General features: G+C 37.9%; 1 long non-coding RNA gene across 1 annotated transcript in view; it reads left to right on the top strand.

Annotated features, from left to right (window-relative positions):
- LOC127527909 (uncharacterized) overlaps positions 1–6530 on the top strand; it is a 55798-nt gene extending 49268 nt beyond the window's left edge. Inside the window, exon 2 of the long non-coding RNA XR_007935084.1 lies at positions 6422–6530. This is a non-coding gene — a long non-coding RNA (uncharacterized LOC127527909). The remainder of the gene's footprint in view (positions 1–6421) is intronic.
- The last annotated feature ends 15338 nt before the right edge of the window (positions 6531–21868 follow it).

Here is a 21868-nt window from a genome sequence, read left to right as displayed (position 1 = left end):
CAGTGACTGCATTTCCTGAGGGGGAAGCTGTCGTTGACCTTCTACCACTCAACCATCGAGAGTGTTTTAGCATACCATATCTCATCAATCTTTTGGACATCCCAGCTGGGCTGGGCTGCCGGCTCCCTTACACCACATAGGTGTTGCTATTTCTTTTGGTTTATTGGGGTGGTCCATCTGCCTCCTATGCCCATCTGTGTAATGAACAATTTCAATTCTTTCCTTTGTTTTTTTTTTATATTACTATTTAAGTTTTGCCCCTGTCCTCCCTGAAACTGTGGAATCAAAACATCTCTGAAAACAGTGGCTTTATGCCCCCTGTTGATACCATTTCTCTATCTCCAGAGCTTACTTTTAGCTATGTATTCTTTTAAGGAAAGAAGCCTATACTTTCTGCCAGGAGATGGGCAGAAGTGTATTGGCTTCTGCCCTCTCTAAGTTTAAATGGGCAAAACAGGCCCAGTTTCCCTAGCTGTTGACTTTGTGCTGCCACCTGTTAACAAGGAAGGCTTGTAGCCTTTTGCATTCCCTTCCTTCCTTTGGTTTTATGCTCTCTCAATATCCCCCTAATTTTAATGCCCTACACAAATACAACAGGTTTTCCCACCATATATAATCATAAATATTCTGTAAATTATTATTGGCAATACACAGCTGATCTCAGCTTATGTGGTACATTGTCCTCTTTCCTGGACTTTGTCTTCTGCCCATTAACTAACCTGCAATTGTGTTTTTATACATTAATGTAAATGGTTTTATCTTCTAAATTATTCCAAGTTAAAGTGGAAGTACATGATATAAAATGTTTTGGAGTTGTTTGCCACTCCAATCATGTCTTCAAATGTGTGCAAGAAATACTTTTCAGAAGATCTTCCTCTTCAAAGCCCACATCAGATTTGATTTAAAATATTGCTGTCATACAAGCACAAACATTAGACTGAAACAAGCAGGTTAAAGAATGGGCAGATGGAGATGTGGATGGCTGGATGGATGTATGTGCCTAGTCTTTACTTGAACTAATGCAGACTCAGTTTTAGTATTTCTTGAATATTTTAATTGACTCCTTGATATACATACTGTAACTACCATAGGGGACAGATGGGGCTTCCCGTCAGGGTTAGGATTCTCACCCTCTCTTAACCGGGATGCCCAAGAAAGATGGACAGGAATCCCGACTGAGAGACAGAAGGTTCCTTTGCCCAGACAGGAAGCCCCAGGCGACTAGACAAACGTCCCAACCGGTTATACCTACAGTACCTTTCCTGGCCAGGATAGAAGGGAAGAACAGGAAGGACTGTCTCCGGGGGCCATTTTGTCCCCCAGGACTATAGATTGTAGCAGCCCTGGATATCAGTGCCCATTTGGACATCGGCAGGGAATGCTTGGAATTGTAGTCCAGTAATGCAGCCCTACTGGGGTCCAGGGGTGGCACAAGAGGGCACTTCAGGGAGATACACTCCCTACTATTTGGGACTTCCATATGACCCGGAAGTGCTTCCAAAGGGAGAAGCCCTGGTACCAGAAGTACTCCCAGGTCCTCAATAAAAGGGACCACACTGCATCATCCAGGAGAGTCACAGCAAAGCATGAACTGGGACAAGAAATTATTTAGCTTCAGACTGGAGGATACTCTCTGGTAAAAGGTATGGGCAGAAGGAAAATGGTGTTGGCATTCTAATGAATTTGAATGGTATGTACTTATTTTAGGTACTTCTTTTTTGTTATACAGTATGTGCTATAATTCTCATTTAGTTCACAAAATAAGCACTTGTTCTAAACATAGGAAATATAAAATGTCAAAAAATCTGAATTATTTAGAGAAAAGACAAGGATTTACAGATTGGTGTTCACACAAGTGTTTTATTGTGCAGATTTTTGTAGGTGCAATTTATATGAAGATATAAGTGATGTTTTCTAAATTATGAAAGGAATTGGTATACAGTATCTATTTTCAGAAACTTATCCAGGTCTGGGTCGAGGGGGAATGTGGTGTATCGGCTCCACAGCTCACTTCAAAAAGGCCACTTTTTAAATATATAATCGCCGCCTTCGCGGCTTAAAAAGGGGGCGTGGTAGTGTGGCGGATCGGTTTCCGGGGAATTCATGATGCGGGCGATCCTCACTTAAGTGCAGAGGTGAGGAGTCGTCTGCATCCATAATTGTTCCTGGGAGCTGCTAATTGCCACATCTGATCCATGTCCCTGTGATAAGCGTGAGGCGGCTAGGGGGAAAAAGAAAAGTGAACGGAGGCTGCAGGAGGAGAAGTAGGCAGGAAGCGTTGAGAGGAAAGCTGGTGCAAGAGAGTGAGAACAAGCGAGCGCCGACTCACGGGCAGCTGAGCAGTGAGCCCTAGTGGGGTGTTTGGCCGGCACCTAGGGCAGTTGGTAGTGGTCGCTCCTGCTGAGCATTTTGAAGAGCGGGAGTGACCGGAAGGAGGATGGCTCGCCGCATAACGCCAGTGAAGGCAGCGGGAATCGGGAAATGAACCCCCCTAACCCCCCGCCCCCCCAGCATGAGCGCCCTGATCGTTGGGTAGCCCATGTCAAGGTCTGGTGAGGCCCACCAGAGCCAGGGATCAGGGAGGTGAACAGACCTGCAGGAGAAGGCAGAGAGGAGGTCAGTTGCAGGTAGGGTGGCTCCCCTGGTGCATAGCCTGGATGGGAGAAGCAGGGGAGTCACCAGTAGAAAGGCACTGGGTTGTGTTTTAAAAGACTGCTTCCAGCCATTGTTTTAACCTCATTGTTTTTTGTTTTTTTAAAGATTTGTTCTAATGGATTTTAACCTCCACGGATTCACTTCGGTTTTAATGGACTATTTATTTAAAGATTTTTGATGTACTGCACTTTAATTTGGACACTTTGTTTTTTTTGCTGATTTTAAATAAAAGCACTTGGCACTTTTGCACCATCCCCTTGCTTTGTTATGCCTCACTGTCTAGCTCATCGGTGACATTACCGACGGTTTCGGGTTCAAGAGCTCCCAGAAGGAAGATGGGAGCATGGAGCGGAATCCGCATCGTCACAGGGCAACAGTCTAAATAAAGATGCCCAGATGTCCATTTTCCCCAACGCCTCCTACAACTCCACTGGGAACACATGGGCATGTTCGCAGGCCAGCCAATACATATAATCTCCTCAGCTTGCACCTGGGTCTGCCCCGAGACCTTCTCCTGGTTGAACATGCTTGAAACACCTCCCCAGGGACAAGTCCTAATCAAACACCTGAACAACCTCAGCTGGCCCCTTTTTTCAGTGCAGAGGCTCTACTTTGAGTTCCTGCCAAAATGTTTGCTCTCCGTGGCTGTGCCCAGACACCCTGTGAAGGAAGCTCATTTCTGCCTTTTGTGTCTGTGATCCAATTCTTTCAGTCATCACCCAAAGCCCATACCTAAGGTTAGGATAGGGATGTTGAGCAATGACCCGTATAAAGTCCACATTATTGCAGACGTCACTCTGATCCACTGGTCAACCTCCTGTTCCATTCTTCCCTCATTTGTAAACAGAAGATATCTAAGCCCAAGATATATAAACTCCTCCATTTCAGGCAGCATCTCATCCACAACTTGGTTGGGCATGTCACTCTTTTCTAACCTCAGACGTGGAGGAGCCAATCCCCATCCCAGGTGCTTTACACTTGGCTGCAAACTGCCCCGTGCGTGTTTGAGGGGCACAGGCAGATGAAGCCAACAGGACCATAACAGCTGCAAAATGCACTTAACACTTGAAAATCAAAAACAGTATTCTTGTTATAGACCCTTATCAATATTAACATTAGAATTCCTGAAGACTACAGAAAAGCTTGTAATCCCGGCTCACCTTAAATCCCTTCTCACCTCTCCATCAGCATCTTTTGTTTTGTAAATGTGTTGATAAGCACAAGCAGCAACCAGTCTGCTATCCAACCCCACTGTAGAAAGGTCAAAACGTTCTCCCATCTCAAGCCTTGTTTATCTGGGAATGAGGTACCTGGAGCTGTATAGTGTACATAATATATCGTTATTTGGAACACATGCATTTCATGTATGTTCCATGTTTATAAAGATCTATGTAAGTGTAGGATGACAGGAAATCCAAGAAATGTTGAATACATACCTAAAAGACAAACTTTTTTCATGTTTACTAATGACAAAATTCTGACATGAAGTATATAATGTGTGAAGAATGAAGTGAAAATATCAAGTAAGCATTTTCACAAAGGGTACAAGTATAACAAAACAAGTTCGCTTTTATTCAAGACTATAAAAAAAATTGGGTTAGGGTACTTCATTGACACAACTGCTTCGGTAGTATAGCGGTAAGAACTGCTGACTCATAATCAAGAGGTTGTGGGTTCAAACCTTGGCACTTCCCAAAATAAATGTTTTGAGTAGTGAGCTGCTCTTATTGTTACTATTATACAATTAAAACATACATTTGATTTGAGTCTGTAACCGCCGGTGTAAATGTATGGTACTTGTAAAGGTTAGCTTTTTTTTTTTTTTTAATTTAGTTTTATTCTCTCAGTCACGTTCACACTCCCCTCAATCTGACACTGCTGTTTTCAAATAAGGCCATGTTATAACAGAGGTGAACTCAGATGAGGATGAGGGTTCTACATCGGAGAAAGAGAACAGAAGCCCTCCCTGCAAGAAATGTCCACTCGCACATAAGAACAATGCAGCTGCACCAGGCGTAAAGGTGAAAGATGGCAGTGTTTGGATGCAGCAACATCCTGCCAGTCAGTCTGCCCCATACCTGTCGTTCAACGAAACAGCACGGCTTACAGAGCTCAAAAAGGTATCGTGCAAAGTCCAGTTTGTGATTATGTTTTGTGATGGTCTTTATATAAAAATATTTATATGTTACTTACTGTATATAAAAGCCAGATCAAATGTTCTTTACCTTGATTTATTTACATATCTTCTTACAGCATAAAGTCACAATTAAGACTGCAGAGCTTCTTTTGTTTGATCGACATGAGCATGCTCGCAAAGTACATGTGTACTGAAGTGACTTTAGCTGCAGGTGGAAGCTCCACGCAACTGTTGTTACAGTTCTGCCTTTGTCCAGAAACAGTTTCATAAGCTTTATGACCTTAGTCTCGAAAAGCCTTTCTCCTGTGGGGCGACTGGGATCTTTTCCTGAATAAGATCAAACACGGTTGCGTTGAGTGCGACAGGAGACCACAGTGATGCACTGAATATCACTGATCTTCACTGATGCCTTCATCATTGTTATTTCTGACCAGGCTTCTCTTATCCTGGACCCAAGAATTGTAAACATTATTGATAGCAAATAAAGAATTTATTAATTTCCATATATTGACTTTTTTGTCAAGAAAACTGCATGCTCAGTGACATCTGTGGGAACACTAAAATTTAATCTTCTTTCTTTTACAGACAGTTAAGATATTGTTGTACCGGTCAGGTTTTCCAAATATTTCCTCCAGTATTGAAGGTAGAAATTAGTATACTATCTTGCAATAATAAACATATAGGAAGTATTTCTACACTCTACTATTCTATTTTCATAAAGTTTTAATTCAAAGTGGCATTGGGAATCAGACCTTATAATCAGAAGCAGATACAGAACAGAACAGAACCACTAAAGAGATATACTAATGTTTGTCCAAACTGATCTGTGTAATTCAATTGCACTTAAATAAAATTTTCCTTGATCAAGACCTGTCAATTGTATGTTTTTGGATTATTTCTGTCTGACCATACTGGGGGAAAAATATTTGCTGACCTGTTGGAACTTAATGCAATGATAATAACTCCTAATCCAATTTTGGAAGAATACATTACTGAATGAAAAATTGTATGATAAACTAGAATGCTTGTTGTTCTTTCTTCTCGTTTAATTGGAAGAATTTTAATGCACCCTCACAGGGTGCTTTACTTACTTTGCAGTATGTGCAGTAGTGGACAGACCTACAAATAACCTTTGTTTGCTAGAAGAAACAGCAAATAATGAAAACTTTAAAAGCTTTGTCATGTGGTATTAAGTACACTATGGATGTGACTTTTGCCAGATCAATATATGGACAACAATACAGATCTTCACCCCAGATTGGTCGAGGCCCAGGTTAACAACAGCCGCCACCAGTACTGTTAGCCAAGAGTGGGGGAGACGTGTCTGGTGGCAGAAGAGAAGAGCAACATAAAGAGAGTGGGATGGAACTTTCAATGTTGGCAGTATGACTGGTAAGGGGAGAGAGTTAGCTGATGTGATGAAGAGAAGGAAGATTGATATACTGTGCGTGCAAAAGACTAAATGGAAGGAGAGTAAGGCCAGGTGTATTGGAGGTGGATTGTTCCATCATGGTGTGAATGGGAGGCAAAATGGGGTAGGGTTTATTTTGTAAGAACAGTATGTCAAGAGTGTTTTGGAGGTAAAAAGAGGGTCAGACAGAGTAATGATTATGAAGCTGGAAATTGAAGGTGTGATGATGAATGTTGTTAGTGCATATGCCCTGCAAGTTGGGTGTGTGATGGATGAGAAAGATTTCTGGAGTGAGTTGGATGAAGTGATGGACAGTGTACTCAAAAGGACACAGAGTGGTGATTGGAGTGGATTTCAACGGACATGTTGGTGAAGGGAACAGAGGGGATGAGGAGGTGATGGGTAGGTATGGTGTCAAAGAGAGAAATGAAGGTCAGATGATAATGGATTTTGCGAAAAGGATGGACATGGCTATGGAGGACATATTTTAAGAAGAGGGAGGAACATAGGGTGACGTACAAGAGTGGATGAAGATGAAAACAGGTAGATTACATCCTATGCAAGAGGGTCAGTCTGAAGGAAAATGGAGATTGCAAAGTGGGTGGTGGCAGGGGAAAGTGTAGTTAGGCACCATAGGATGGTGGTCTGCAGGATGACATTGGAGATCAAGAAGAGGAGGAGAGTGAGGGCAGAGCCAAAGATAAAATGGTGGAAGTTGAAAAATGAAGACTGCAAGGTGGTGTTCAGGCAGGAGGTAAGACAAGAAGGGTGCTTGGCGTGATATCTGGACAGAGGAAGCAGGAGAAGGAAACTTGGTGGTGGAGTGGGGAAGTAAAGGAGAGTATACAGATGAAGAGGTTGGTGAAGAAGAATTGGGATAGTCAGAGAGATGCAGAAAGTAGCCAATAGTACAAGGAGATAAGGTGCAAGGTGAAGAGAGGTGGCGAAGGCTAAAGAAAAGGCGTATGATGAGTTGTATGAGAGGCTGAACACTAAGGAGGGAGAAAAGGACATGTACCGATTGGCTAGACAGAGTGACTGAGCTGGGAAAGATGTGTAGCAGGTTAGGGTGATAAAGATGGAAACATACTCACAAGCGAGGAGAGGGTGTTGATCAGATAGAAATAGTACTTTGAGAAGCTGATGAATGAAGAGAACGAGAGAGAGAAGGTTGGATGATGTGGAGATAGTGAATCAGGAAGTGCAATGGATTATCAAAGAGGACATAAGGACAGCTATGTAGAGGATGAAGAATGGAAAGACCACTGGTCCAAATGACATGCCCATGGAAGCATAGAGGTGTTTAGGACAGGTGGCAGTGGAAGTTTAGAATCAGATTGTTTAATAGAATCATGGAAAGTGAGAGGATGCCTGAGGAGTGGAGAAGAAGTGTACTGGTACCGAATTTTAAGAATAAAGGGGATGTGCAGAGCTGTAGTAACTACTTATAAAATTGATAAGCCACATCATGAAGTTATAGGAAAGAGTAGTGGAAGATAGTTTAACACTAGAATTACCAGAGTCTACGAAAAAACTCGTAGATCCGGCCCACCTTAAAACCGTTCTCACCTCTCTTTTGTCTTCTAAATGTGCCGATTAAGATGAGCAGCAAAAAGCCGGCTATTCCATCCCCCACCATCGCAAAACGTTCATTAAGTTTTCCCAGCTCATGCCTTGTTTGATTATCTGGGAGTGACTGAACTGGAGTTTTAGAGTAGAAATAATAGATCATTATTTGGAACACACGCATTTCATGTGTGTTCCGTTTCTACAGCAATCTGTGTAAACACATTGTTCAAACAGAAACTTTTTCATATTTTAGTAATAAATGTTACAAAATGCAGGCATAAACTATAGAATGTGTGATGCTTGATGGCCAAACATCAAATAAACACTTTCATAAAAGGTTCAAGGATGTCACAACACCTTCTGTGGTGTAACGCTGAGATTTGCTGACTCAGAGCTCGGCAGCCCTGCCGCACCATAAAGACCCGAGTTCGATTCCCTGCTGGGGAAGAAGTGTTTTTTTTCTTCTTTGTAGCCTCAAATGGACATAAAATTTATAAATTGGTATGCACTGTAAATCGTTAAGCTTAAAATGTCAATCGCAGTTATTTCTGTTGATTAATTCATGCTTTTTTACTTAGAGTCAGAACAGGAGCTTATTCAGCTTCTGATCTGACTCTATGTAACAGCGCCAGTATAAATCACACCCAATCTGACGCTGTTCGTTTTCAAATAATATTGCATTACTTCAACGATATTTTCTGATTGGTACTATTCGCGTCATAAAATGATTTCTTTAAAACGTCACATATATTTGTTTTGAGATAATGAATAGAGCTGCAAATTACAGGTGCTTGTTCAGTGTAATAGGAACCATAGCACAGAGAGGTGTGTACACTGCAACAAGTACACATGTCGTAAATGTAGGAAGGGCGCTCCTTGGGTGAGCTATAGCGTGTCTTTATGTAAAAACAGCAGTGTCAGATGGGGAGTGTCTGATGATTGCATATAGCGCTGAAGTTACTGCTCTTTACTATGCTTTCCTCTGCATGTCCTGAAGTACAAAAGAAACTGCATACAGCAACATGTGGGGACTGGCAAGATTGGGGGGGAAAAAAACACGCGGTCGTATGTTTCGTGATACACTGCAGAGCTATAGCGCGTCTTTATGTGAAAACAGCAGTATCAGATGGGGTAGGGAATGATCCTGAACGCAACTGAGAGAATGAAAAGTGAATAAAAAAAAAAAAACAAAAACAAAGCTAACCTTTAGAAATATCATAAATTACACCGGCTGTTACAGACTGAAATCAAATGTATCTTTTTATTCTAAAATAGTAAAAATAACAGTTCACTTCTCAAAAGGGAGTCGTGCAAGATCGAACTCATGACCTTTTGATTCCCAGTCAGCAACGGATACTGTTGCGCCACGGGGCCGTCGTAGTAAACGAGTGTCAATGTCGCACACTAAGGCGGCTTTTTTTTTCTGCAGTTATATTTTTGAATAAAAGCGCTCTTGTTCTGTTATATTTGTACCTTTCGTGAAAGTGTTTCTTTGATATTTGGACTTCAGGCTTCATACATTATATAGTTTATGCCTACATTTTGTCATTTACTACTAGAATATGAAAACCGTTTCTGTTTTAAAAATGTGTTTACACAGATTTCATGTGTGTTCCATTTCTACAGTAATGCGTGTGTTCCAAATAACGATCTGTTATTTCCACTCTAAAATTCCACTTCACCCCCAGATAATCAATCAAGGCATGAGCTGGGAGAAGTTCGTGCACGTTCTAAGTCGGTGGGGGGATGGAATAGTCGGCTGTTTGCAGCTTGTCTTTATCTGCACATTTAGAAGATAAAAGACGATGGTGGAGAGGTGCGAACGGATTTAAGAGTTTTTTCGTAGGCTCTGGTAATTCTAGTGTTAAGAAGGGAGATGATGATTAGTGAGCAGCAGTATATTTTCATGCCGGGAAACCGCACCACAAATGCGATATGTACTCTGAGGGTGTTGATGGAGATGTACAGAAAAGGCCAGAAGGAGTTGCATTGGGTCTTTGTGGACCTGAAAAAAGCATATGAAAGGGTGTCTCGAAAGGAGTTAGGGTATTATATGAGTGGCAGAGAAGTATGTATGAGTTGTACAGGATATGTACAAGGGAAGTGTGACAGTGGTGAGGTCTGCGGTAGGAGTGACGGATGCATTCAACATGGAGGTGGGATTACATCAGGGACTGGCTCTCAGCCCTTTCTTATTTGCAATGCTGTTGGACAGGTTGACAAATGAAATTAGACAGGAGTCCCCGTGGACTATGATGTTTGCTGATGACATTGTGATCTGTAGCGAGAGTAGGGGGAGGACCAGAATGAAGGTCAGTAGGAACAAGACAGAATACATGTGTGTAAATGAGAGAGAGGTCAGTGGAATGGTGAGGATGCAAGGAGTGGAGTTGGGCAAAGGTGGATGAGTTTAAAAACTTGTACAGAGTAACAAGGATCATGGAAGAGAGTGCAGGCAGGGTGGAAAAGAGTGTCAGGAGTAATGGGTTTCAGCAAGAGTGAAAGGGAAGGTCTACAGGATGATAGCTGGTCTCACTATGTTATATGGGTTGGAGACGGTGGCGCTGACCAGAAAGCAGGAGACAGAGATTGTGGGTATATTGGGGAAATGATGCTAAGGATAGAGCTGATAGGCAAAAAGGAAAAGCGGAAAGCCTAAGAGAAGGTTTATGGATGTGGTGTGAGAGGACATGCAGGTAATGGGTGTAATAGAGGAAGATGTAGAGGAAGATATGGAACAAGATGATCCGCTGTGGCAACCCCTAAAGGGAGCAGCCAAAAAAAGAAGAAGAATAGTTTAGGCTCTTATCAGAGTAATATGTGGTAACTGTTACTGCTCTGCATAAATAGAAGACAGAATTGTAAAGCCATTTTAATTAAGTTAATTTAATACAAGTATTCTAAAATGTTTGGCTTTACTTAGCTACAAAGTTGAATAGATAGTGAAAGGTTCTTCACTATCCACTATATAAATAGATTTTACAGCCTTTGAATTTCATTAAAAGTTTAAAAACTAAGATACCTGGGGCCTCATGTATAAACAGTGTGTACACACAAAAATGCTGCGTACGCCCATTTCTGCGGTCACATCATGATGTATAAAAACCAAACTTGGAGTAAAGCCACACACATTTTCACGCCAGCTCAATCCCTGCCATACACAAGTTCTCTGCTCGGTTTTGCAAACTGGCGGCACACAGCGTCAAAGCAGTGCTACTGTTCCTATATGGTTTCCCTTTATTTTTTAGATTCACATCCCTGACGTGGCTTTATCAAATGCACTGAAATTAAACGCATATCGTTTATTAATTTAAAGCATCTCATTGTAATCAACCAGTAACCATATAAAGGTGCACAGAATAGCCAAACTATTCCAAATATTATAGCTACTTTAGCATTGTTACTCTCAGTGCACCACTGAGTATTTAACCCACTGTATCCGAGTGTGGAATCACAGCTGTACAACAGCTGGTCGAATTATCAGGATACAGCATCTAGAACACGCTGTCTCAGCCATGCACACAGTCTATTTGAACTTCAACCATACAGTACGGCAAATGCTTCTGAGCCTTTCCTGAAGGGACCTCGTGGTTCAGAAAGTTTCATCCTAAGTGCTTTAAACACACTCAATCAGTCCATCAATTGCTCCTGGTAGAACTGTTTATACTTATAAGTACAATCACCTCACTGTAAACTTGCACTACAGTTATAATATTGCACAACCTGAGTCACTTTATAAAGCACGTATTTACATATGAAGACAACTGGCTTCTAAGTTGATTTAGATTTCCAAGCGTCATCTTCTTGGAACTCTTGATATCATTTTTAAGATGAAATGCAGTAAAGCATGTTTATTACATTATACAGATAAGTTTTAAACTTCATTAAAATAATATTGTCTAGCTGGTTTCCCGTTCAGGGATTGTTCCTGCCTCATGCTGTATGCTTGATGGGATTGGCGCGACCCTGGATGGATAGACGGATGGAAAAAATTAAACATATACTATGAAGATATTTCAATGTTCAATAAAAGTTTTGAAGAATTGGCGTTCTAAGCTTACAGATGGCTTGGCATCTATTACAGAGCTGATCGTGTGGTGATTGGTTACTTGGAGTAAGAAAAGGAAGGACAGGAATTGGGGTTAGTACGTTTGAGAGAGACAGTACTGCTGCAGTAAATTATTTAATCGAAGATCGCCCACGGCGCAGCAAGCATCTTGTGGGAGGCAGGAACAATCTCTGGACAGGGCACCACTGTGTCCCCATGTTTAATACATGCTTTAATTCCTATCATTATGAAAATGATATCAAGTATACATCTTAATATTTAAATTGTTCAGAGAGCTGTAATATCATGAATGTAATGTATTCTGTGTCCTGTCAGCGGAAGAGAAAGCCTGTTTAAGAAGCATGTAGTGATTCACACACACAGAGCACATAAAAGAACACAGAAAGAAGCATTTAACGTGCTACTTCAGTTACGATGGGATCTCAGAAACTAGTAAACAATTTTAAGATGACGTTTATGACGTTCTACTTTAATGACAAAATAAACTACATGACTAAAGTGGAAATTTCGAGATTAAAGTTGTCATTTGGACATTTTTTTCAACGTGTCCCTATTTTGTTTTTCTTTTCTCTTCACTCTAAAACGTTTCCATATGACACTCAGACGGTGGACTACTACTCGCCTTTTCACGACGACTTTGATATCTGACCACTTCTCATTTATTTTGGGCACTTTGCAACTTTCTGAACTTGAACTTTTGAGTTTCTCCACCACTCTGTTACTCGATCAACTTCCTTTTGTTGTTTATATCACTGCTTAAACCAACAAATAGTAAGTTTTTCCTTGCCTCCACTTGGTATTTGCTGAAATTCTTTTTTTTCCCTGTGCTTTTGCCATTGTCTTTTCACAGAATGCAAAATATAAGGGGCTATTTATATTGATGCATATTGAAAGAGGTGTAATTCTGGGAGGAGGATAAGCTTGGTATTTTTCAAGTCAAAGTTGTTTCTTCACAAACATGCTATAGATGCATTTGCCAAGCAAAACTGTGTTCTAAAGATATGTGCTTTCTATAAATTAAAATAAATAAATACTTTGCACGCAGTGGCACTTTACTTTGAAGGGCTATGGGGAACAGAGAAATAAGTATATAAAAAAAAAAAAAAAAAAAACTTCTGCAAACATGAAGAGGATTAAACAGGTTTGAGAACATTTATTATTAAATATACTGCCATATTATTCCATAGCTGCTACATAATCTGTTGTTTACCTGTTCCAATGCTTTTTCACAAGTGTGTACATATTTTCTAGAAGAGGTTAAGAACTCACACTTGCTTTAGACTAACGAAATATTGTTTTCTTAAGCATATGAACAATGGTGTTAAAGAAGTGCACAAAGAAGTTTAACAAAAAAAAAAGTCACCTTATTTTATGGTCAGCAACAATGTATCCAAAGTTAGCTCATAAAACTAAAAAAAAGGTTCAATAAAGCACAAGATAACAAGGAAGATTATAAAGTAAACCAGTGGAGAGCAGCCAGCAAGCAACCTGTGTCATCAAGCCAAATTATTGGAGAGTATGACAGTAAAAAGTGCCAGAAAGTCAGTGCAGCCAGTACAAGAAGGCATATTGTTAAAAAAATACAGGAATAGCACATCTAAAATGAAAAACAGATGTGATATGAATATTGCTATTAGTACAGTCTCATGGTTTACATATGGTTTGTTATGCAGATAATGAGCTAAGTGCCTTTAGCATTGAAAGGGTGATAAATAAATAAATAATAATAATATCCCATGAGGATGAACAAGCAGTTGTACATGTGGTCATGGGATTTTTGTCAAAGCTCTGAAAGCAGCATATTTCATTTCTTAAAGGTTTGGAGATAACAAGAAATGCTAGCCGATAAAGTGTTTTTTTTGCTTGAATTACAAATCTAAATCCTCATCATTAAAAGTTGTGTGGGCAAAAATGGGGGAAAAAAAACTTTTGGCACACCCAAAGAAAAGGAACGGTTAATTATCATGTTTATGTATCATTCTAATTAAACATTAAACTGAGGAATATAATGTTTGGGGCTTGTTGTGGTTATCCAGTTGCTTTACTCAAATTTAACATCTTTCATATTCAAAAATGAAACTGCTCATTTTACGTTTTAACGGATGATTTACATGTGGATTAAGTGGGGCTACAGAATGGCAATGTTATTAAAATGATGCATCTTAAAATAGATTTCAACTACCAAATGTCACAGAATTACCTACAGTATCCTACATGTGCATTACTCAAGGACTTTACACATCATTTTTTCAAAGTAGTTTGCCTTCTCCTTCAATTTGGCAATTTATGAACAATATTGCCAGGAAAGATACAGTGCCACGAAATAGTACTTGCCTTGCCACCACAGTCATTAAATTATCATTTGATTTATTAAAGGGAAAAAAAGTTCACCAAAATCTGCATCAGCCATGTGAAAAAATAATTGCATCCCTGAACCTTAGTTGTGGCACCTTTAGTAACAACTGAAATCAAACGCTTTAACAGTAACAGGAGATTAGTCATTGGTATCACCATGGAGAGATACTGGGCCACTCTTCCCTGTAGAATTGTTTTAATTTAGCTATACTGGAGGGTTTTTGACGCTGAACGGGCCATTTAAGGTCCCTGTCACAACGGGGTTCATGTGAGAACTTTGGCTAGACCACTCCCAAACCTTAATTTTGCTTTTTTCCCCCCAGAGATGAACTTGCTTTACTGCATAACCCATATGGCCTTGAGCTTTAAAGCACAGTAAGATGAATGGACTTTCTGGTAGAAAGCTCTCAATTATGGCAAATCACCCAAGCCCTGAAGTAGCAAGGCCTCCTCCTATTATCACAATCATGTTTGACAGAGGGCATGTTGTTCTTATTGCGGAAAGCTGTGTTAGCTTTATGTCAGATTTAACGGGACCCATGCTTTCCAAAAAAATTCCACTTTTGACTCATCGGTCCACACAACATTATTGCAAACATTTGGAGGTAATAAAAGTATTTTTGGCAAATGCTAGATGAGGCCTTTATGTTCCTCTTGTTTAACAGTGGTTTTTGCCTTGCAGTTCTACCATGGACAATTAATTGCCCAATGTTTTTCTAATGGGGGAATTATTAACATTAACTTAGCCGAGAGCCTTAGATGTTTGACTGGGCTCCTTTGGTACTTCCGGATGAGTTTTCTATGCACTCTTGGGAGTAATTTTGGTAGGCCGGCCAATCCTGGGCAGATTCACAAATGTTCCAAGTTTCTTCCATTTGGAGATGATGGTTCTCACGGTGGTTAATTGGAGTTCCAGCTATGGTGTGCTGCTTGTTGAAATCTTTTAGCCAAGTTCACATTGCTGGAAAGTTTCTACTTAAGTGATGTTTAGTTTCAATATGGTTGGCAACAGTCAAGCTTAGGTGTGTCTAGTCTATTTTAACCTGTCAGTTAAGTTTGGTTCATTAGTGGATTGTGTGACTAAGGGGGCAATTACTTTTTCATATGGGTGACATAGGTCTTTGGTGAATTTTCTTCCTTCAATGAATCAAAGAATCATTAAAAACTGTGTATTATGTTTATTCAGATTGTCTTTTGCATGATACTAAATTTGGGTATCAGAAACAAGTAGGTGTTATGAATAAGCAAAAATAAATCAAGGAGCAAAAACCTTTTTACAGCACTGCAGATTTGAGTGGACTATTTTCATTGAGGAAGATTCTTAATGTGCATTAAATGTAATTCTTGCAAAAATGAATACACCTTCTGTTGCCAAATATTAGAGAGAGGGTAATGTATCCCCATGTTTGTGTGGTCAGAAAAAACATTAAAACTGCAAAAAGTTGATTTTTCAGAGTGTTGTGGATTTTACTGAAGTAAAACAAAGAGTGATTTGTCTGCAGTCACCTGAGAAATCTGAAGCATACCCTACATCAAAAAACACATTTTTTCATTTCCTTGGGAAGGTGAGGCATAAAGTTGATTACATTTAAGCTTAATGCCACTTTCAATTCACAATCCCTATTTTGGAAGTCTTAATCTAAGGTATTACATGTGGACCAGCAGCACACATAGATAAATAAGCTCTGCATTAACCACTTGCTCTTTTGTACCTGTCTATGATAAGAAATTAATTCTCTGGTCTGGTGACAACTCCATCCCCTCACTTAAATTCAGTCTGATCAGAATTCTCCCAAGTGCCTGAATAAACATGCTTCCAATGGAACTGGTGTAAATCATTCCGGAATACATTGTCAGCCCAAAATTCTTCAAGGTGTCAGTTTTTTTACAGCCTTTTCAATAAAATTAACTCACTAATCTTTTGAAACATGTGTAAGCGATAAGATAAGTAGAATACTTTTAGTTGAGGAATTTGCTAAATAGGGAGAAAGTTTTTATAAACATTAACTTGGTTCAAGAAGTTGAAGGATTGTGAACTAGATGTGAAGGCTACATCTTCTTAAGAAGCACTGAGAGTGGAAAAAAACAACAAGCAACTACTTTTTAACCATTCATAGCTCATCTCAAAAATGACCAAATGTAAGAGTCAACAATCAGAAATAACTGTACTTTTTATTAGAATACTTTTAACTGGCATAAAAATTATGAATATAATAGGTCAATAAACTAGCGCTACAGCAGTGTTTCCCCGACCTCGGTCCCCCTGTGGCGGCAAGTTTTTGTTCCAACCAGCTTCTGTTTTTAATTGGACTCCTGGGCTAATTAAGTGATGTGTTATTTCCCAAGTTCTGTGTTTTGGGAACAAATTAGAAAACTAAGTTTGGTAATATATATATATTAAATATATATTAAATTATATTAAATTATATATATATTATATATATATATATATATATATATATATATATATATATATATATATATATATATAATTACTTAATATATATATATATTAAAATGTACCAAGCAGTTACAGTATTTGTTTTCTTTTTAACAATATTTTCATCTTGATTTTCATTCTATTCTTCTACGTGTTCTAATTTTTTAATTAATCCATTATTTACTAATTAGTGGGTCTGATGCTAAAGTAGTTAGCCTTTGATTATTCAGTGTTGTTTGCCAGCGTGTCTGCTCTGCTTATTTTTAAATGTCATTAATAAGATACAACAAAGGGGAAAAACTGCACAGAAAAAGGGCAAAATATAATAAAATCAACAAAAGAGATTTAAGCATTTAAAGCTATAGCAAAAGCAGAAATATTTCTAAATGTCTTATAAATGTAAATAGCATGCTGCTGTGCTTTTCTGAATATAGAATAAAAGAAAAATAATACCAGCTAATTAAATGAGATCAGTGTTATCAGGTGTTGTCACTGATTAGGAATCTGGTTGGAACAAAAACTTGCAGCCACTGTGTACCTCCAGGACCGAGGCTGGGAAACACTATGCTACAGAACAAGAGAAGTATTAATAAATTACATTTCCAGTACATTTTTCAGTGAAACTGTACTGTGTATTTCTGGCCATATAGTCTCAATGATTCATTTTATCTTTTTTTAAAAAAAAGCTAGCCTGAGATCCCATATCACTTCCCAAGTTGCAAGCCATTCACAGCAATGTCCTTTAAAGCATAGTTTATGAGTTAATATTTGTGCTGGGCATATTCTTCAGTGATTCACTTCCTTCTATTAACGTTTGCTGTTGGAATAGCCATATTACTTCAAAAGTTTGGTTTCAAAGCCCTGCAGGGATGCCTGGAGTGTGGACAGTGCACGTCTTACTTAAACTTCATTCCAAGGTCTAACAGCAGTCCAGATGGCTGCAACAGCTGTATTAATGACTAATGTTTTTTATAAACCTGTGCTATTCAATACACATAACATCTATAGTGTTGGGTCTATTGTTGAAATATTTACAGTCAGGATAGGCTCCATAATATGGGCAGAGAATGAAAGTCTTGTGCTTGCCATGCTTCACTACCTCTGTGGCTGCCTTTTGGCTCCTAATCTTTCTCAAATGCCAAATGTCATGAACAATTCCTTTACTATGAATCAAGTTCCAAAGAAAGACACAAGGAAAGGAACTATACACCAGTATAATGCACATATTAAACAAATGCAGCCTGAAGGTTATGAACGAGTTCCCTTCCTATGGTGTATGCAACCCAATTATGTATGCAAGAAAGAAATAGGATCAAAATGCCTAATGATTTATTACCTAATTTATCAAAAAAAAAAAACTTACAACATTACTGTATTTTAAATTACAAACCAAATAATTTTACCTGAAAATGAGCCACTAGTACATAGAGTTTGTTATTCTTGAGCATCCTATGTGTTGGGAAACGCATAGTGATGGTACAAAATGTAACCACTAACTGATGATTGATCCTTCAGCAGAGACTTGCTGACTTCGATGAAAAATCGGCAAGAGTGCCGCTTATCCATCATAGGAGTTGTAGTTCTTGTAATGGCAAGGATGGAATGTATACTTAGGATGTTGGGAATTACAAGCAGCAGATTATACAGTTAAATGAAAAACCACTTACACTTTAGACAGCTTACTGCGTGGCCCCCAGTTACATTCAGTGACAAGTGCTGTCTTTGTGGAGGGACTGCTGGGTGTCACCATCCACTCCCTGCAGTGGATTTAGAAAAAAATGTAACAATTTAATAAATGGAAATTAAGATTATTTATATAAAAAATTGAATGTTTACACTCAAAAATGAACATCTGTAAACAGTGAATAATCTAAACAAAATACATATCTATCATACTTCAGTTGCTTTGTTTTATGACATTATAATCAGAATTAGCTACATCAAATTAGAAAATCAAACAATTTTAAATACATCTTTGATAATGCATGCATGTTTAGTAGTTTAAATATGTTAGATTTGGTCATTTATGATAGTAGTGTATTTAAAAACAAAGTTCAAACCTTTTTAAATTCTGACTTTCTGGTTGAGTTTAAGACAAATATAATTGCAGAAGTACTTTAGCAACCCCTAGTGAGCAAATGAATTAATTGGCTTGATGAAAACATAAATTTGAATAGCTTCATTGCGTTTTTGTAATTCACATTTAAGTTTATTTCCACCTTAAATGAATACAGAGAAATTCTTATTTGCGCATCAAAACTCTCCAACACCATGATCAGTAAGTATTAAGTGAATCTTACCTTGAAAGCTCTGAAATATCTTTTTCTTAAAAAAAAAACAAAAAAAAACCACACACTAAAAAAGAAACCATAATATCTTAAAGATAGTAGCAATCAAAATTATTAAAAGTCAGTCTTGAGACAGCAGGTACTTTACATTGCCAAAGTAGACTCAACTTTTCTATGAGGGAAAAAAAAATCCAATGCTTACATACAGTCACATGGGAAATATATTAAAATTCAACTGAGTTCAGTACATGTAGACTTAAAGAAATAAAATCATGATACACTTGCAGAGAACCTTGCCAAATTACACAGTGCTGAATGTGCAAAGAGCAATCATAACACAGGTGCTAGCCTAACCTTAATAACTTTTAACTATTCTTTTAAGGAAAAATGAAGAAAAAACAAACAACAAACATACGGTTTCCAAAAGTTAGATAACTGGCAAACCTAAGTCATCTGATGTACAAAAGTGTGCATCCTTTGTTGGTTCCTAATGGTTCTGAGATAAACTCTGGTATCTTGTTAAAATGCTATGGACAAAACATGTAAATAACATTGAAACATAAATTGAAGCACATTATTTGTTCTGAAATAAAATCAACATGCAGTCTTAAAGAAAGAGAAACAAATTTGCAGTTGTGGAATATTAATTTATTTTAACAAACAAAAACAAATTAGAAGAACTCTCCTTAAATATTCATTACATTTGCAAGTGGTAATCTGGCAAAAACAAAGAATTTGGTCATGTATTTATCACTTCCACAACTGTTGTCCTTAGTGAATTTAATACTAGAAATATTAAATTAGCATCACATATTCAAATGCCACATCTCTAGATTATGTATAAACAACAGAATCATTTATTTCACCACATGACAACTGTGTATTGTAAAATTTGGGTTTCACAGCAGCAAAACATTTGTTTTTACCTTAATTTTGAATGTTTATTCAAATTTGAATACAAAGCTAACAATTCAAATATACTTTTATACACAAGAATATACTAATGCAGCATACACAATAAATGTGTATTACCACTATTTACAGTAACTTCCAACATAGAATATGATTCACCTGAAAGTTCCAACCACAAATTAAAAAAAAAATAATGAAGCACATTTTTATGCATGACTTAAAACAGTCATGCAAAAAAAAAAAAAACCCTGAACTTTCAAAAGTCAAGACAATGTACAAAATAATTTAAATAATTCACTATATGGCAAAAAGTATGTGGTCAGTCCTCTAAATTGAGTTCAAGTGTTTGAGCCACACTCACTGTTAACAGGTCCATAAAACCAAACATATAGCCAAGAAACCTCCATTGACAAACACTGGCAGTAGAATGGATCATACCGAAGAGCTCAGCGAGTTTAAACGTGGCACTGTCATAGGATGCCACCTGCTCTGCTAGATCTACCCTGATCAACTCTAAGTTCCATTATTGTGAAATGGAAGCATCTAGGAGCAAGAGCCGTGTTATTCCTGCTAGCAAAAATTACAACAAAACATGATGTTAACAAAAAAATTATTTTGTTAACTAAAACTATTAATAAAAGAGACAAAAATGTCTGAAAAATGGAACGAAACAAAATGAGAAAATAAAAACAAACGTTACATAATTATAATTTTCACAACACTAATCTATGTGCATAATGTTCACGTGAGATTGCAGTTGCCAGCAAATTTATTGAATATTATTTAAAACTGTGCAGTCATAATATTAGTTTAGTGATGAACACTGATTTGTGTACATTTCCATGTATTCCTCACTGCTGGTGTCTGAATCTGTGGATTTCATTGGTCATTTCATCAATTAGTCAGCACTCCCTTCTAGAATTGAGAGCAAATATGAAAGCCTCATCACCGGTCAAGGACTTATTCTGTGGATTTAAGTAGACATAATTGACCATCAATCATAGATGTCCTGCTGAAAGTGAATGGCAGGGAGTTTTCACCAAATGTCAATGAGTAGGTACATTAAATCATGTCAAAGATTATTTTGGAAGATACGGCTAAATAGTATAAAAATTAGAGCCATGGAGGATTTGTCATGCTTGAATATCCATCCCCACAATTCAAATTTAGTAGGTATTTAGACTGGAAAGAAGTTATCTTTATTTGCCAAATTGGGTGGTAGGAATTTCAGCAATTTCACCCTTATGTTGCACAGATGTTACTTGTTTGTTAAAGGTACCTTTGCAATGCAGTGTTATTAATCAAGCCAAAGTTACACCTACATATTTAGTTTAGGTTATTAGTACTGATGTTTCAACGTGGGCAGCGCAGTGTTACAGACGCTGTGTTTGAAATTTTGGGATAGGTTCCTTGATTCCTGTGAAGGGTATTATTAATGCTATAGCATACAAAGAAAATTCCTGCTAAACTATTGCTAGGAACTAAATTCTTAATTTTAAATGCTTCATCGACAGCAAATGGAAGGAATTCAATAATCTTAATATACAGTATTTTGAATGATGCAGTATAGCAAAGTTTTTAAAAGTGGATTGTGACGTTCTGTGCTTGGAAGCTCATCAGAACCATAAATTCAAAAGTATGCCATCCCACTCAGGGCTTATTTTAAGAAGAGTAATGTATCAAATCTACTCTGTATTAAAATAAATTCTGGCAATGTATGTTTGTGCAGCAAACTTTCTTTATCTAACATTGCCATGCTTAACATATAGTTCATCAATGGCAAAACACATTCATTGCAGACTGCAATCTTGTGCTATGATGCAAAAATGAGGGAAAAAAAAACTTTTATTCATAATTGTTTCTTAATCTATTCAAAATTTGACTTTCAAATTATTTGGCATTAAATGTTTAATATTAGTCTGTACCTTGTGTCATTAATGTCATCTTTGCTTTTATTACTACTGTATTCCTTTGACTATTTGTGAAGTACTTTAAGCATGTGCAAGGTGCTATATAAATAAAATTATTCTTA

The sequence above is a fragment of the Erpetoichthys calabaricus genome, chromosome 5 (assembly GCF_900747795.2).
Source record: "Erpetoichthys calabaricus chromosome 5, fErpCal1.3, whole genome shotgun sequence".
Lineage (NCBI taxonomy): Eukaryota > Metazoa > Chordata > Cladistia > Polypteriformes > Polypteridae > Erpetoichthys > Erpetoichthys calabaricus.
This window is presented reverse-complemented; position numbering and strand designations above follow the sequence as displayed.